A 12921-nucleotide genomic window follows, 5' to 3' on the forward strand; every position below is an offset into this window, starting at 1 on the left:
AAAACTTGAAGGCTTAATCTAACTAGTTCATTCGGTTTGCATTCATTTCTTTTATAACTAATTTCGATATTTATTTACATATTTTTTCTCATTGTATCAATTTATATCACGTATCCTTAGAACTATGTATAAATTCAACTCTATCTATTTTTGGGGTAAACAATTTGGCGCTCACCGCGGGGCTAAGAATAATAGTGGTTATTTGATACGAATCTCTGTAAAACGCACTATTTTACACTTGCTCTTGGAAATATCTTCGATTTCAGGTTAAAAAAGACGAACTCTCAATTAATGGCCCTACCTATCGACAACGAAGCTGGCCTTCAAGATGAGAATAACAACCTGACGCCCAGGGATGAAAGGCCACTCGTTGACCCCGTTGGAACTCGGGCTGTAGATCCAATAGACGTTAATTCACATGTGGCCATTGAAGCAAACCAACATTCCGACCCCGAAAACATCATTCATGGTGGTACTCGATATGCAGTTCGAAATACCCAAAATGTTGGAGACCCGAAATGGCTGGGGAGACGAAAGGTTCCTTTTTTTGACGACGGGATCAGCCTGCGTATTATTTTCGAAATGTTGCAAGCTCAACAGGTAGCGATAGCTCAGTTGCAGAGCCAAACCCAGGCACCGAGAAGGCCCAAGCCCGGTCCACCCCGAGAAGTCACCCACAGAATGAGGCCAGCTGTAGTAAGGTCAAATGAACAAGAATCGGGGGACTAACCCCAAAATTATAAAGATGCTCGAGGAATTGAGAAAACGGATAGAGTCAGGAGAAATGAGGATTGAAGCAAACGACCAAAAAATAGAAACTTATAATTCCAAGGTTGATCAGATCCTGGGGGCACCACCAATATTGAAAGGTTTGGATTCCAAAAAGTTCGTACAAAATCCCTTCCCCCTAGCGCAACTCCCAAACCGATCCCCAAGAAGTTCCGCATGCCCGAAATTCCTAAATATAATAGAACGACTAACCCCAACAAACATGTCACCTCTTACACATGTGCTATTAAAGGGAACAAACTGGAGGATGACGAGATCGAATCCGTATTATTAAAGAAATTCTGGAAAACCCTGTCAAAGGGAGCAATGATATGGTATCATATTTTATCGCCTAACTCTATCGATTTTTTTGCCATGCTTGTAGATTCTTTTGTAAAAGTACACATCGGAGCCACAAAGGTTGAGACCAGGAAGTCGGACCTTTTCAAGGTAAGGCAAAAAGATAACGAGATGCTAAGGGAGTTCGTATCTCGTTTCCAAATGGAACGAATGGATCTACCACCGGTCACGGACGACTGGGCCGTTCAAGCTTTCACTCAAGGACTGAACGAACGAAGCTCAATGGCTTCACGGCAGTTGAAACAGAACTTGATTGAGTACCCGACTGTTACCTGGGCCGATGTACACAATCGATATCAATCAAAGATTAGAGTCAAAGACGACCAGTTGGGTTTTGGGTCCGTTATTAAAAGGGACATCGACCGAGAACTGAGGTTGAACATGGACCGATACCGGCCGTATAACGGAGATTGTAGGGGTAGTGAACCAGAACGCAACTCAGTACGAGGCGAAAGGAGAAGTGATCGAGGCCAATGGTCTCGAGGGCTGATGAACAAGAATGGTTTCGACAGGCATACCGGACCTAAGGAAGCACCGCGGTTATCAGAGTATAACTTCAACATTGATGCATCCGTCATCGTGTCGGATATCAGACACATGAAATATACTAAATGTCCTCGACCTCTGCAGTCCGATCCAGCCCAAAGAAATCCCAATCAAATGTGCAAGTATCATGGCACCCATGTCCATAGAACGGAAGATTGCAGGCAGTTGAGATAGGAGGTAGCTCGGTTATTCAATGAAGGGCACCTTCGAGAGTTTTTAAGTGACCGAGCCAAGAATCATTTTAAAAACAGAGAGTTCAATAGACAAAACGAACAAGAAGATCCACAACACATTATCCACATGATCATCAGAGGGATTGATGTCCTCCAGGGGCCAGTGCTTAAACGCACTAAGATGTTGATTGTAAGAGAGAAGTGATCTCGAGCTCAGGATTACATACCTAAAGGAACCTTGTCCTTTAATGACTAAGACGCATAAAGAATCATGCAACCTTATAACGATGCAATGGTAATATCTGTACTTATGAATAAAACTCAAGTTAAGCGTGTGCTAATTGATCAAGGTATTTCGGCCAACATCATTCGATCGAGGGTCGTAGAGCAACTCGGTCTACAGGACCAGGTCGTGCCCGCAACCCTGGTACTAAACGGATTCAATATGGCATGTGAAACTACTAAGGGCGAGATAATTCTGACAGTAAATGTGGCCGGAACCATCCAAGAAACAAAGTTCCACGTGATTGAGGGCGACATGAGGTATAACGCCCTGTTCGGGAGGCCGTGGATCCACAACATGAGAGCAGTACCCTCGACCCTTAACCAGGTTCTAAAATTCCCAACATCAGAGGGAATCAAAAAAATCTACGGAGAGCAACCAGACGCAAAGGAAATGTTTTTCGTTGATGAAGTAATTCCGATATCAACACTCTCATCGACAAAGGGATCAAATTCAAAGGAAAAACGAGATACCAAATAGTAATCACAAACATCGGCCTTGACCCAACTAGGGAAGCAGAAAACTAACGGAGATGATGATTATGGGATCCCACTATCCTTCGTGGTCCCCTATGATTCCGACGCTACCAAATCAACGGTCGGAGAACTGGAGAAAATTACATTAATCGAACATCTTCCCGAATGAAAGGTATCCCTGGGCACAGGGTTAAGCCCCGAGCTCAGGAAAAAGGTTATTCAATTTCTTATAGCTAACATAGACTGTTTCGCTTGGTTCCATCTTGACATGATAGGGATCCCACCGGAAATCACCACTCAGAGACTAAGCTTGGATCCGAAATTCAATCCGGTAAACCAAAAAAGAAGGCCTCAGTCCGAAGTCAAACATGCCTTTATCAAGGACGAGGTAACCAAACTTCTCAAAATAGGATCCATTCGAGAAGTTAAGTACCCCAAATGGTTAGCAAACGTGGTGGTAGTCCCTAAGAAGGGAAACAAACTTAGAATGTGTATAGATTATAAAGACCTGAATAAAGCATGCCCCAAAGACTCTTTTCCTTTGCCTAATATCGATCGTATGATCGATGTCATGGACGGCCATGAGGCTCTCAATTTTCTCGATGCCTACTCCGGGTACAACCAGATATAGATGAACTCGGAGGATCAGGAAAAGACCTCGTTTATCACTAAGTACGGTACCTACTGTTATAATGTAATGCCATTCGGTCTAAAAAATGCTGGTGCAACTTATCAATGCCTACTAAACCGAATGTTCGAAGAACAAATAAGAAAATCAATGGAAGTTTATATTGATGACATGTTAGTTAAGTCCCTGCGAGCAGAGGACCATTTAAAGCATTTGTAGGAAACTTTCGATATACTGAGGGAGTACAATATGAAGCTCAACCCCGAAAAGTGTGCATTCGGGGTTGGCTTGGGCAAGTTTCTTGGTTTCATGGTGTCCAATCGGGGAATCGAGATCAACCTCGATAAAATTAAAGCTATCGAGGATATCACGATAATGGATAATGTAAAGGCCGTGCAGAGGCTAACGAGATGAATAGCCGCCCTAGGACGATTCATTTCGAGATCCTTAGATAGGAGCCACCGATTTTTCTCACTACTTAAGAAGAAGAGCAACTTTGCATGGACTCCGGAATGCCAGTAGGCCTTGGAGGAACTAAAGCGGTATTTATGGAGCTCGCCGCTGCTTCATACCCCGAAAGTGAACGAACAACTTTACCTGTACTTAGTTGTCTCGGAGATAGCGGTAAGTGGAGTCCTGGTTCGAGAAGAACAAGGTACACAATTCCCTATTTATTATGTCAGTCGGACCTTGGGTGAGGTCGAAACTAGATATCCACACTTAGAAAAATTAGCGCTTGCTTTAATAAGCGCCTCTAGGAAACTAAAACCATATTTCCAATGTCATTCGATATGTGTTGTAACAACTTAACCTCTTCGAAATATTTTACACAAACTCGAGCTTTCGGGTCGATTAGCCAAATGGACTATAGAAATCAGTGGGTACGATATTGAGTATCGACTCCGGACCACCATCAAATCTCAAATCTTGGCGGACTTCGTGGCCGACTTTACGCCGGCTTTCGTACTAAGATTGAAAAAGAACTACTGATAAAATCGGGTACATCTTCGGGAATCTGGACCCTCTTTACGGACGGTGCTTCGAACATGAAGGGGTCCGGATTAGGCATCATACTAAAATAACCCACAGGTAATGTAGTTAGACAGTCTATCAGAACTATAAAATTTACTAACAATGAGGCCGAGTATGAGGCCATGATTGCAGGTCTCGAACTAGCTAGAAGCTTGGGAGCGGAAGTCGTAGAAGCTAAGTGTGATTCCCTCCTCGTGGTAAACCAAGTTACCAGGACTTTTGAAGTCCGAGAAGATCAAATGCAGAGATACTTGGATAAACTACAAGTGACTCTACATCGATTTAAGGAATGGACCTTGCAACATGTACCCCGAGAACAGAACAGCGAGGCCGACGCTCTTTCAAACTTAGGTTCATCGGTCGAAGATGACGAACTCAACTCGGGGACTGTCGTATAACTCATGAGATCGGTAATCAAAGAAGGTCACGCCGAGATAAACTCCACAAGTTTAACCTGGGATTGGAGAAACAAATACATAGAGTACTTAAAGAATGGAAAGCTTCCATCAGATCCAAAGGAATCGAGAGCTCTGCGCACAAAGGCAACACGTTTCAACTTGTCCAAAGATGGAATACTATTTAGAAGGACGTTCAATGGACCATTGGCAATATGTTTGGGACTGGGAGATACCGACTACATCCTACGGGAAATTCACGAGGGCACTTGTGTAAATCATTCCGGTGTCGATTCGTTGGTCCACAAAGTAATCAGAGCAGGGTATTATTGGACTGATATGGGCAAGGATGCAAGGAAGTTCGTTCGAAAATGCGACAAATGCCAAAGGCATGCGCCCATGATTCATCAACCCGGGGAACTACTCCACTCGGTCCTATCCCCATGGCCCTTCATGGACTGGGGAATGGGCATCGTTGGCCCCCTCCCATCGGCCCCAGGTAAGGCTCAGTTTATTTTGTTTATGACTGATTATTTCTCTAAATGGGTTGAAGCACATGCTTTCGAGAAAGTCAGAGAAAAGGAAGTCATAGACTTTATTTGGGACCATATCCTATGTCGATTCGGGATGCCATCCGAGATTGTATGTGATAATAGAAAACAATTCATCGGCAACAAAGTAACTAAATTTCTCAAGGATCAAAAGGATCCTATCAACACCTTATCATCCTAGCGGGAACGAACAAGCCGAATCGACCAACAAAATCATCATCCAAAATCTTAAGAAGAGATTGACCGACGCCAAAGGAAAATGGAGAGAAATACTACCCGAGGTCCTATGGGCATACCGCACAACATCGAAATCCAGTACCGGAGCAACACCATTCTCGTTGGTTTATGGCGTCAAAGCTCTGATCCCGGTCGAGGTCGGAGAACCTAGCATCAGGTTTCGATATGCAACAAAGGATTCGAATAACGAGACCATGAATACGAGCCTAGAATTGTTGGACAAAAGACGAGAAGCCGCTCTCGTCCGATTGGCCGCCCAAAAATAGCAGATCGAAAGATACTACAATCAAAGAACCAATCTTCGACATGTTAACATCGGGGACTTGGTGCTAAGAAAAGTCACCCTCAACACCCGAAATCCGAATGAAGGAAAATTGGATCCAAACTGGGAAGGACCGTATCGGGTTCTCGAAATCATCGGAAAAGGATCCTACAAGCTCGGCATGATAAACAACAAACAACTACCGAACAATTGGAATGTATCGCACCTAAAACGATACTACTGCTAAGGTACGACCCCTCCCATTTTCATTTATATTTCAAAACTAACCCTTGCAGGTGTTCGACGAGAAGAAGCGATGGATTCTTCGACACAGAGCCTTTAGGTCTGAAAGCACGTGTTGTACTCTTTTTTCCTTAGAGCGGTTTTGTCCCAAATGGGTTTTCCGGCGAGGTTTTAAATGAAGCAACCATTGATTGTGCTAACTTAGAATAATTCAACAGTATCCGAGGCCTCTTTACAATCAACCTCGAATACTGGGGGGGGGGGGGGGGGCATCACCCTCGAATGCAAGGAAGTTACTTAATGGTAGCATGGTCTCGATAGGAAAAATTTGTAAGGGCCAAACGGTCAAACGAACCATGCCCGCGTAGTTTGCTCGAGCCTTGGCACAAAACATGTACGCATTTTAATGATTTATAAAGAGAAGTATTCTTCTTTACCGATATCTCGTACCTTAGAAAAACTTTTCTACTTCATATTCTCGATCCATTATGTGAACAGGCCTAAGGGCCAACCATGACCGGAGTTCGTATGATTACCCTCACAAATCGAGGATTGCCGTCCAAAAAATCAACGAGATCGAATTATAAAAACTCCGAATATCATAAGACCTCTTAGGCAACGCTCGATTTTATAGGCCACGACCACCCCACTCGGGGACTGACACTTCGGGCAAGCTTGAAGAAAAATGAGAAAATAAGCCCAAGAGGCAAAACCCGAACTAAAGAGGCTACGGCCGAATTAACACGGATCAGAGACGTCCGAATTCTGTAACAGAACAGGCCTTCGAAATATTTCATAAATCGGTTAAAAAGGCTACCCCTGGCAAAATCATAAAAGGCTTCGATAATATCAAAGCCTAAAAAACTCTAATGAGTATAAAATTGTTCGAACTCTCGAACAATTCCTTATTTCATGCCAAAGCATTACAAGTTTCGCAAATACAAATGATAAGAAACTCTTTCAAGCCGAAAAAGGGACAAGGCCATAAACATTCTTTTTTACAAAAGCCTAAGGGTTGTTTTTTGTCTTGAGTTCGAGAGACCGTCCTCGCTCAAATAAAAAATCTAAGGGTTACTTTACTTCGAGTTTGAGCAAGCACTCACTCGACCATAAAGTCTAAGGGCTATACTAATTCAGTTCCAATCAAATTGTTTAAACCTCGGATCTTAGAATACAACTTCATAATTTTATAAGGCGGAAAGTAAGAAAGTTTTATATATATGTGTCAAAAATCATTTACAAGGGCAGCATGGCTCGATCAAGTTTCTCTACAAAAGACCGAAACGGTCTTAAAAGAAACACAAAAAAAAAAATACTAAAGGACTTAGTCCTCTCCGGGAGCAGCATCTTCGCCCTCGAGGCCTCTTTCTCTTTCAGATCCGCTCATACTCCCTGTATCATCATCATCAGGAAAGGCCAACACTATGGCTTCAACTTCAAGCTCCTTAGCATTATCGATCTCAGCTGTAAGATCGAAACCATGAGCATGGATCTCCTCGAGAGTCTCCCTCCGAGACTGGCATTTAGAATGCTCGACAACCCATTTTGCTCGAGCCTGAGCAGCCTCGGCAACCTCCTTTGCTCGAACCTGAGAAGCTTCAGCATCGGACCGGTAGACGGCCACCATTGCATCAGCATTAGCCATGGCTATTTCGACCTCCGATTTGGCCGCTGCAAGTTCTGTGGCCAGTCTCTCTCGATCAGAAGTTGCTGAGCCCAACCAAGACTGGAACTCCTCGATTTTCTTGGCTTGCACCAAGACCTTCTCTCTCAAGGTTCGGAGTTAGGTCTCAGCCAATGCCAGTTGAGTTTGGGCAGCATCCTTTTCTGAGGCAAGGCGATTCGTGTTCTTTTTCCACTCCTCGATCTCCGCTTTCACTGCGTCCACTTCAACACGAAGCTGCCTGATCACATCGAGCTTTTGCTGAACCTGTGGGACCGAACTGTTAGCCATCACGCTTGAGTCAGTCTTATTAACTTCAAAGATTCTTTTTACCTTCTCGGACAAATTGGCTTGTTCTTTCCGAGCTGCTTCTAGCTCAGCCCGAAGTCCTTTTGCTTCTCCTTCTCTCTGCTCACTGAGAATCTTGAAGGCATCTCTCTCCTCAGTAAGCCCTCGGATTTCGGCTTCATACCACCTCAGATCCCCTCTGGATTGGAGAAACACCTCGTGATGGAGCACAGAGGCCTACAAAAATAGAAAGAAGGAATTATACAAGGAAAGAAAAATACAAGTATGAAAATTAACAAAGAGAAAATGAACTTACCCGATTCAGGGTCAGTTGAGCTTCGTTGAAAAGACAAGAAACTCCCACCTCGCCCGAGCTCTTCTTCGGAGCCTCTAAGTCACTCAGACCGGTGACATCCTCTACCCCAGCAAAATAACCACGGAAATGATCTTCCTCACAATGGGCTCCCTTCCCGTGACAAGTCTCCACGGCCTGAGCATCACGTATCATCGACTGAGAAAATGAAGGAAACGAGGGGGAATCCCCGATCTCTATTGCCCCAAGTAGGTTTTTTGGGGCGCCGCCTCCGTCTTGATGAGCCTCAAGCCCGATTTCTGCATCGGCATCCATCGCCTCTTCAACGGTCCCTTTGCCCCGAGGTAAAGCATCTTCGATTCTCCTCGGCCCCGGAACTTGGGTCAGAGTCTCCTCCTTGACCTCATTGAGCCTAGACAGAGCAGTATCAACCCCCATTGTCCCCGAAATTTTCTGAATATCGGTGCCAGCTCGTGCACGGGCCACCAGCCCAGAACCACCTTCTTCTTCTTCTTCTTCTTCTTCCCTTAGTCTTTGGACTGACTCCATGGCCAGTGGGATTGTGTTCCCCTTAGGTTTACAGGCCGCTCTCTTCTTTGGTTTTTGACCCTCGGAGTTCGAGGTCCTTTTCTCTTAATCACCATTGCCGGTTTCAAGATAGGCGGTAAAGCTTCTTTATCACCGGACAAGGTCTCATAGCTGCATCCTTTCCGAGACCTACAAAAGGAGAAAGTAAATAAACTCATACTTGAGAAAACAATGCTTGAATGATAGGCAAATCGGCAAGCCAAGATGAAGGCTTACCATGAGTACGAGCCTCCCACCGGCCCTTTGACAAATCACGCCATGCACGCTCGACGTATGTTGATATTGAAATCAGGCTCCTGGTCCAGTTCTGGAGGTGGGGAACCGCACCCGGTATCCAAGCAACGGTTGCGTCGAGAACAATATTGATAAGAAAAAATGAAGAAGTAAAAATAACAAAAACTAAAAACGGGATCATACTTACGTTTCATATTCCATTTCTCAGGAAATGGCATACTCTCAGCCGGAATTAGGTCCGAGGTCTTCACCTGAACAGACCGGCCCATCCAGCTCCGATCTTTATCTTCATCTATACTCGAGGTGAATGCCTTGGTGGCTCGGTGTTGAAGCTTTATCAGCCCACCTCGGTAGAGTCAAGGGCTATATAATCTTACGAGGTAATCGAGGGTGAAGGGAAGCCCGCCGATTTTGTCCACAAAGAAACGGAGCAGTATCACGATCCTCCATAAAGAAGGGTGAATTTGGCCGAGGGTCACCTGGTATTTCTTGCAAAAATCAACGATGACCGAATCGAGGGGACCCAACGTGAAATGATAAGTGTAAGCACTCAGGTACCCTTCCACATGTGTAGTAATCGTTTCCTCCGGTGCCAATATCACAACCTATTTGTTTTCTCAATTGCAATCTTTCTTCACCAGATCGAGAAGACTTTTGGGTATCGAGCATATATATCTCGATACCGGCTCGCATCGACCAACAATCGATGAGGGTTTCTTGACCTTAAAGTCGGAATTAATAACACACCCTCTGGAATAAGTTCTTCAAGGCGTGGCTCCACCATTGGTTTCTTGCCGACCGGCCCAGATGAGGAAGCAACCTCTTTCTGCAGAACGGTTTTAGATATTTTTGCCATTTAGTTTTTGTGAACAAAGGAGAATGGAGATTGAAGTATTTGGTATTTTAAGAAGAACAAGCAAAGAAATTTGAAAAGCTGGAAATAGGGAGCTTTGGAGAAGGCAAAAAACTATGAAGATAGGAATGAAAAAGATTTGAAAGTAAAAGTTTGGAATGACGAAGAAAGGAGCCATTTATTGGTTTCACAACGACGGTTCAAAACTGGTAGTGGCCGACCATCGACTGACGCGCATTTAATGCCTTGGTAACTGGACCGACATCATGTTTGTTGCATACGTCACAATCTAGCTCGTCGCTGATATCACCATCCACCAAGTCAGAGTTCGGAATTCATATCGTTTCTCGTTATCTTCTTTTCGAGAAATGAGGGGACTGTCTATATACGGTCAAAATCGAGTCTGCCCTTCGTATGACTAATCGAGATTGGAACATGATGGTCCAATGTTAATCATTGTAATGTCGAGCCATGATACGAAGTTAGGTTATCGAGCTTGAGCCCCAGAGACCAATCAATATCGAGATCGAGTCAAGAGCGAGCTCGAGACCCAGAGACCGATCAATACCGAGACCGGCCAAGATCGAGATCGAATCAAGATCGAGCTCGAGATCCAGAGACCGATCAATACCGAGACCAGCCAGGATCGAGATCGAGTCAAGAAACAAAAAAGCCGTTATAGCTGCATTTGGGGAGAGAATCTCGACGGAAATCACGGTTTAAATCAAGGAAAAACTAGTTAATTAATCTATCATGAGATCCCCATTATGTATTTTTAATTATATCCAAAATGGGATTCCCCCACTATATTAAGAGTGGTTATCATTTATAATGGGGAGGAGGGGATTCATTCTGAGATATACAGAAAATAGAGCAAATATTATCTTCTTGGGCTTTTGATATTTAGTCATATTATTTTCTATCAATCGTTCTTCACTCAATTTGGACGTGATAAAACTTGAAGGCTTAAGCTAACTAGTTCATTCGGTTTGCATTCATTTCTTTTATAACTAATTTCGATATTCATTTATATATTTTTTCTGATTGTATCAATTTATATCACGTATCCTTAGAATTATGTATAAATTCAACTCTATCCGTTTTTCAGGTAAACATATATCACAAGATTAAATCAAGAGAGTATAATACATCTAGAAGGACTAGATGATTCTCAAACTAGTGCATATTAATCAGGCTAGTATTATCGCTTTTATCAAACTAGTGCAGTCTAGATTAACTCGGCCCACTCGTTTATTAATTTGGATAAAACGGAGATCAAAGATTCATTTTCTTAGTGGCTGCCAATTTTAATTTTCTAAACCAAAGACGAAACGAGATCATTAAAGAAGATTGTTTTTCTCTTAATTTAACAATCCTCGGGCAACGTGTTATATATAAATTGTCTAGCAAAATTCGGATTCTTGAAAATATTAATTCTTCATGATAACACTAAGAAGATTCTTTGACTACAAAAGTAGCGAATTAATGCCCATCCCACGAAAAATTAGCATATATTCCATCTTTTATATGCAACCAGCAAATTGGCATTTATCTTGTCAAAGAGTTGGAACAACTATCTCTTCCTATACTGTTCCAATATATATCCTAAAACAAATGATATGGTAACACAGTTGAGGTATATAAAATTCTGAAAACGTGGACTTCCCCATACAATGCATTCAAAAGGGTAAAGTACAGTGCTGGGGAAAAGCAAATCTCAAGGTTCTGAAAGAATATAAAACTCAATCGTGATAAAGGATCATACCTTTCAGAAGATAAAACATAGAATCTATCATGCCGAAAGACGCAAAATAGATTGATTCTTGTTTCTCCATCACCGCATCTGGAAAAGAATAAAAAGCCTTTTGCTGATTTGACATACAAAGAATAATAAGGAGATAAACTATGCTACATATGTGTATTAATTCTGATCTTGGAAGTGCTTAATTTCCCACTTTGATGGATACTTATATAGGTTAGCTTCACGACAGGTCATTCAACTTTCCATTTATTGCATTAAAGTCATTAGCAAATTTTTTGAACGAAAAAAGTTACTCAATTATGTGTATATACATCACAAAAATAATTAGAAAACAAAAGTCGGAAATCCTAAATTCAATAAGGGAAACACAAGAAAGAAAGGCCGCTTACTTTAGCAACTCACCTTACATAATATTCATGTGACACTACATAGAAAAATAAAAAGAATTTAGTATTAAATTGTGCTAGAAAATAAGTTTTTTTTTTAAAAATAATATCACGTGAATGCGGAATGACTATACTTTATATATATATATATATATATATAAATTAAAGGAATAAAGTTATCATATATAATTGGCATTATGGTTAAGCCAAGTATATATATATATATATATATATATATAAATTAAAGGAATAAAGTTATCATATATAATTGGCATTATGGTTAAGCCAAGTGGCAAACTAATAAATGTCAATAGTATATGGTAACTTTATTCTATATTTGACTATGTTAGTCAAATACAAATGTTTTATATATATATATATATATATATATATATATATATATATATATATATATATATATATATGATTTTGAAGCTAAAAGATAATTTTAAATTTATAGATTAAGTTTTAAAATTCGAATTTAAATTAAAAATAAAAATTGATCTTTTTTTTTTATCATGGTATCATACTTAATTCGGTTAATGATCATGTTAGGAATTTTTGTTATCTTTTCTAATTATTTAAATACTACTTCGCCTCTCGCAAAAAAAAAAAAACTACTCCATATAACTATAAAATTCTCACATTTAAAACCCTATAATTATAGTTCTTTAAAACACTGTAGCTAGATTTGAATAATGCGAATTTCTTTTAAAATAAATGTAATATATAGGGTACACGTCTATGTTTATCCAAATAACAAAAAAGAGTTTAAAAATCGAGTAAAAGTTTACTTACATATATAATGAAGTAAACATACATGCTAGAGAAAGAAACATCACAAAAATCAGTCAATATTTTTAAAAAAATTGTTTTTTTC

The sequence above is a fragment of the Nicotiana tomentosiformis genome, chromosome 1 (assembly GCF_000390325.3).
Source record: "Nicotiana tomentosiformis chromosome 1, ASM39032v3, whole genome shotgun sequence".
Taxonomy (NCBI): Eukaryota; Viridiplantae; Streptophyta; class Magnoliopsida; order Solanales; family Solanaceae; genus Nicotiana; species Nicotiana tomentosiformis.